This window comes from Opisthocomus hoazin, chromosome 8, assembly GCF_030867145.1.
Source record: "Opisthocomus hoazin isolate bOpiHoa1 chromosome 8, bOpiHoa1.hap1, whole genome shotgun sequence".
Taxonomy (NCBI): Eukaryota; Metazoa; Chordata; class Aves; order Opisthocomiformes; family Opisthocomidae; genus Opisthocomus; species Opisthocomus hoazin.
In genome coordinates, this window is record NC_134421.1 from 2,401,880 (window position 1) to 2,407,879 (window position 6,000).

Genomic DNA, 6,000 nt, shown 5'->3' on the forward strand with positions numbered 1-6,000 from the left:
GCCAGAAGGGGAAGGCAGAGCCGCTGTAGGACCAACAGCAGAGACAAATGGGCAGGGCCGGATACACGTGCTCCTTAAAACCTCAAGCCATGAGCTGCGTGGATTATTCAAAAAAGATCCCGGCTTATTGAAAAACCGCGCTGGCTTCCGTGTAGTCCATGAGGAAGACGGGACTTCCTGCAGCTTTAAGCCTTCCGTGCTGTCTCCAGTCCTGCTTTGGTGGGACAAGAAGAGCCGTCGGGAGGCCACGTAGGCGTGTGTCAGTCCCGTGGTGTTGCTGGGTTCCAGGAGGGGCAGCTGGGGGTGTGCACCTCGAAAGCTGGGTGGGAGTGGGCCCTTGGCTGGCCACTTGAAGGGTTGAAGAGGCAAGAGGTCCTCAGCCAGCGGTAACAAGGTGCATGGCGCACCTGGGGGGAGTGTGTCTCACAGCGGGGGAAGACTTGGCACTCCTGCCAGCGCTGAGGGCAAAAAACCTAGGTGAGTTGCTCATGGTGCTTGCATGGGTGGATGCAGACAGGAGACCACCTATTGCTTTACCTCACTGCTGAAACGTCTCTGATATCTTTCCAGGAGAAAAATTGGTTGCCTTCTTTTAGTTTCCCCCACAAGTTTTCTTTATCCTCCACCAAAACAGTGACCCATGAATACCATACCATAGTTTTTGTCCACTGAAGCTATTCCTCCATCTACAGAGGACGGACGAGGAAAGGGCACTTGGTCAGAGATGAGCCTGGCTAGGTACCGGGGGCACCAGCTGCCAGTAGGAGGGGCTCCGATCCAGTCTCAGCTGCCGAAGATGTCATCCAGATGTTCGTTAGAAGATGTCCGGATATGATTAAGCCTCACTGATTGAATAATGAGCAGTGTCCACAACTGGAACTGGGCAGCGTTTGGACTTCACTCCGCAACCGGAGTCTCAGATGTGACTAATAGTGGTGGCAGACAGTGTCACAGCACGCCCAGGGAAGATCTCACATCTGATCGGTTGCGAAAAGTAGCTTAACCCACGCAGCCCCCTGGACACCACAAGCCACTGTTCTCTTCGTCTCACTGAAACACTGCAGCGGCTCCGGTCGCCCTCACGCTCCTCTTTCTCACCTGCCACAGTAACGGATATCATGTGTCTCACCTGGCTGGCCTCTGCTGCTGGTGAGCAGGAAGAGGGTGGGAAAGTGCTCAGACCATCTGAGATGTGGAAATCCTCGTCTCACCTGGCAGAGGAGAAAAGGGCTTTAAAACCTACAAGGAATAAAGTCCCTCTGAGTTAACGGCACGACCCTGCAGAATATATTCAGGAGTAGGAGACCTTATTACTACAAAGCGAGCCACGGAGCTCCAACTTTTCCTAACGTAGATGAGGCCCAGTCTAGCATTTCTGTGGTGCTCATAAGCTCTGATCTCTTGGGAAGTTTCTTCCATCTCTGTTGCATCTGCACAATGAGCTTCCCGCTAGTCCGATGGTCCTGCGTCCTCTCTCGCACGCGGGGCAGAGCCGAGGCCGAGGTGATGCCTATTCTGCGACAGCTTCCAAGGAGTACCTGCTACTCCTCACTACGCTTCTTTCATTGAATCAGAGTCACAGAATCACAGAATGTTCAGGGTTGGAAGGGACCTCTGTGGGTCACCCAGTCCAACCTCCCTGCTGAAGCAGGGTCACCCAGAGCAGGCTGCACAGGACCTTGTCCAGGAGGATCTGGAATATCTCCAGAGAAGGAGACTCCACAGCCTCCCTGGGCAGCCTGGGCCAGGGCTCCGTCACCCTCAGAGTGAAATAAGGAGATGGACCCTTTTTTGTCCGTTCGTTACCACTCACCCCACACTCCTGCGGTGGGATTAGTAGCAGTAGTAGGAGCAAGTCGAAGGGGGTGACTTTGTTGTGAGGAACTGGACAAGTTTCCAGCAGTGGGATTTTTAAGAGTCAAAGGCGGAATTCATGGCATAAAAATCTGGAAGTGGAAAAAAAAAATAATCTTGAGCTCCTGCCAAAGGAGGGCTCGTGCCAGACAAGTTACCTGATCCGACCTGCCTCGCAGGTGTGAAAAGCTTCATTGGCCCACCTCCCCATGTTCTCTGCCTGCCCTTGCAAACACTGAAGAAAACCACCACCTTCTTCCCAGCCGCTGCCCCCCCCGTGGGAAGCAGCCAGTTTCCTCGAGGCGTAAAGCTCATGACCTGAGAATTTGTGGCACTTCACAAAAGGAAATATAGGCTAAACTTCTGAAACATTTCCCAATCTTGACGTCTTTCAAGTGGTGGAATCGTCTCCCCGGGGACATGCGGATGCTCTGCTCCTTGAGTCAGGGAGACAGGACCGGACAACGTGCAGGGAGACGAGTTGTTGGGAACCTTACTGCCCCCGTCACCGTGAGAGACAACCGAGGGGAGAGAGGAAATAAATTAGATGACTTGACTCATTTCCAGCTCTAATTGCTATGATCTTGCAGTAGTTTTCCCAGCCCCAGGTATAACATTAACCATCGAAGCACGATTTCACCCACGGTCAATTAAACTAGGGTTCATCTGGCTTGACATCACCAAGTAAAATCCACCCCGGACTCAGGGACACCCTACTGAGAAGAGACCGGAGCCAGACAGGGTGGTGGTGGACATCTCCAAGCGTGTTCTTCCCCTCCGCCGGCACAGGGCACGCAGGGCGATGCAGCAACTGTATGACGTGTGTTTGCCTTTCCTCACCTTGGTGATGCGCTAGCAGGGTCCCTGGGAGCGATCCCCTGGTCTGGACGGTGCTGCTGGCTGGGGGGCTGCTCCAGAGGTCGTGGAATCGTAGGTTGGAAAAGACCTCTAAGATCATCGAGTCCAAAGGTCGGAGGGAGACAGCCCGCAGTGCTGGCTGATGTGTGCCGCCCTGGCAGACGGCAGGCTACCTCTTCACGTTCCATGGCTACAAACGTTCTCCTCTGTGCTGTCTGCCCCTGCCCTCCTGTTTCTACGAAGCACAGCTCTGGGGGGACCATCAGGTGCCCATGAGGGATTCAATGTCTGGAGCTGCATTTCTGAACGTCAAGCTCCATGGGGTAGAGCGTGGGTCAGGGTACTGGGGCTTTCTCCTACAGCTGCAGCCCTCCTCCTTGCAGTTTCTCTTCCTCCTAGGTCCTTGAACAAAGGGGTGAACCAAGCCATTTACTAGGTCCTGAATACCAAGAAATCAAACAGAGAAACCCTCTGCAAGACACAAGGATTTAGAGGACGCGGCAGTAACCAGACAGACCTGGCGGCTGTGGTGGGGTGAAGTCCTGACTTGCCTGGCTCCACGTAAGTTGGAAGCAAAGCTGGGGAGAGCACGCAGAGTTCATGCCTCCTCGTTTAGCGCTTTAATCATTAGACAGGCGCTCCCGACAGCGGGCTCTGTGGGCTCAGCGAGTTAAACGGTAACTGCCCTCCTTGGCAGCCCCCAGTGAGGAGCCCTGGCTCGCCCGACCCCGGGAGGACCAGCCTCCCCCCTGAGTCCCACCAGCTCTCACTGCCGGCTTGGGCAGGCACGTGGGGTTGGCCCTGACCATGGGCTGGCATGGGGGGGACCTGCCCCAGGTCCCTATGGCGGCTGTGGGGGTGGACGAGGACCCTGTTGGGTTTTGTCTCATGGAGCTGGGAGAGCTTCTCCATGCCTCCCTCCTTCCCTCCCTCCCGCAGGCAGATAGGCACGGCCTGGCCCCACAGCACTGCTGGGTGAGGGGGACAGGAGATGCGCCCAGGGCACCGAGCCCTGTGCCCTGCCACTGATACGGACCAGGGCTAGGTGGTTCGGGGAGGCATAGGGCCACGGCCATAGCCAGACGGTGAGGTAATCTGCCCCCAACTCCCCTCCCCTCAGACCAAGTCTCTTGGTCTCTTCTACTTGGCTTAAACCCCAAGGCGAAGAGTTGTACATCCTTTCCAAAATTTTTATCGCCACGAATTATGACAACGCTGGATATTCTTATTGTCTGTTCAAATAGCCGATCCCATTCTGAAGTCTTACTTAATTCTTGGCCTCGTCTGCTTCCTGTGGTAATGAGCTCCACAGCGTAATTAAACATGGTCTGTGACAGCAACCATGTGATGGGCTTCACCGGCGGCAGCAGCGCATGGGTGTGCGTGTGCAGGCTGGGGTGAGCGGGAGGTGACAGCACAGCCCTGCCCGCTTGCAGGACGGGCAAGCATCGCCCTGCGAGGACAGGAGCAACCCCAGGGTGCACCTGGGGTGGGCACGGGGCACTGAGGCCGCTGTGCTGGGGCTGTTCACCCCGGGTGCTGTGACAGAGGGCTCCCCCCAACTCCCGACTGTCAGGGAACAACGAAACCCACACTCCTGCCCTGCAGTCACAAGGGAGTGGTTTCTTTTTTCTTTTCTTTTCTTCTTTTTTCTTTTCTTTTCTTCTTTTTTCTTTTCTTTTCTTTTCTTCTTTTTTCTTTTCTTTTCTTTTCTTCTTTTTTCTTTTCTTTTCTTCTTTTTCTTTTCTTTTCTTTTCTTTTCTTTTCTTTTCTTTTCTTTTTTCTTTTCTTCTTTTTCTTTTCTTTTCTTTTCTTTTTTCTTTTCTTTTTTCTTTTCTTTTCCTCTTTTCTTTTCTTTTCTCCTTTCTTTTTTCTTTCCTTTTCTTTTTTCTTTTCTTTTTTCTCTTTTCTTTTCTCTTTTCTTTTCTTTTTTCTTTTTTCTTTTTCTTTTCTCTTTTTCTTTTCTCTTTTTTCTTTTTCTTTTCTCTTTTTCTTTTCTCTTTGCTTTTCTTCCCTCTTCTCTTTTCTCTTCTCTCTTTGCTTTGCTTTTTTTTCTTCTTGTCTCTTCTTTGCTTTTCTCTTCTTTTCCTTTCTTTGCTTTTCCTCACTTTTTATTTGCTTTCCTTGCTTTGATTTCCTCTTTGCTTTGCTTTTCTTAGTTTTTCTCCTCTTTCTCCTTTCTGATCGTCTCCCGTTGTAATTTCTATCTTCATTTGCTTAAATGTTCTTCTGTAATTTCTTTCTTCGAAAGCAAGACAGGCCTCTGGCTGGGTCTGGCACTGATGAGGTGAAAGGGGATTATTCTTCTGATAATCACTGGGATTAATACCCCAGAGCAACTTCAGCTAAAGGGGGAAACAAACACAACTCACACATTACATCCAGCTTTCTGGCATGGGCCGCGCAGGCAGGTGGGCTAACAGAATCCCCAAACCTGACGTGAGAGCTGCTCCCTGGGCTTGCTCGGTGCCTCTCCAGGTCACCGCTGGCTTGGGCACTCCCGGTTGCAGGGCCAAGCCCAGCGCCCTGCCCGGGTGACACGAGCTGGCTCTGGGGCGGGTGGCACGCAGGCTGCGTGGCAGGAAGGGAATGAAATGTGCTCAGGCGCCAAGCCAGGAGGGTGCAACCAGTGCCACCCTGCCACCAGTGCCACCCTGCCACTGGGGAGTCCGGGCAGCGGGCAGAGGCTGCATGGGGTCGGTCACCGTGCAGAACGGGAGGGTGGGACAGAGCTGCCGGGGCTGCAGGGCTGCAGAGGCAGGCTTAGGGCAGCGCGCGGGGAGGGACAGTACGTATGGTGTAAGGTACCTCTGCCAGTGCTGCTGCCCGGAGGCAGCCGCTGCCCTGGTACAGAATCACAGAATAGTAGGGGCTGGAAGGGACCTCTGTGGGTCACCCAGTCCAACCCCCCTGCCGAAGCAGGGTCACCCAGAGCAGGCTGCACAGGACCTTGTCCAGGCGGGGCTGGAATATCTCCAGAGAAGGAGACTCCACAGCCTCCCTGGGCAGCCTGGGCCAGGGCTCCGTCACCCTCAGAGGGAAGAAGTTCTTCCTCATGTTCAGACAGAACTTCCTGTGCCTCAGTTTGTGCCCATTGCCCCTTGTCCTGTTGCTGGGCACCACTGAAAAGAGCTTGGCCCCATCCTCCTGACACCCACCCTGCAGATATTTATAAGCATTTATTAGGTCCCCTCGCAGCCTTCTCTTCTTCAGGCTGAACAAGCCCAGCTCCCTCAGCCTCTCCTCATAGGAGAGATGTTCCAGTCCCCTCATCATCCTTGTAGCCCT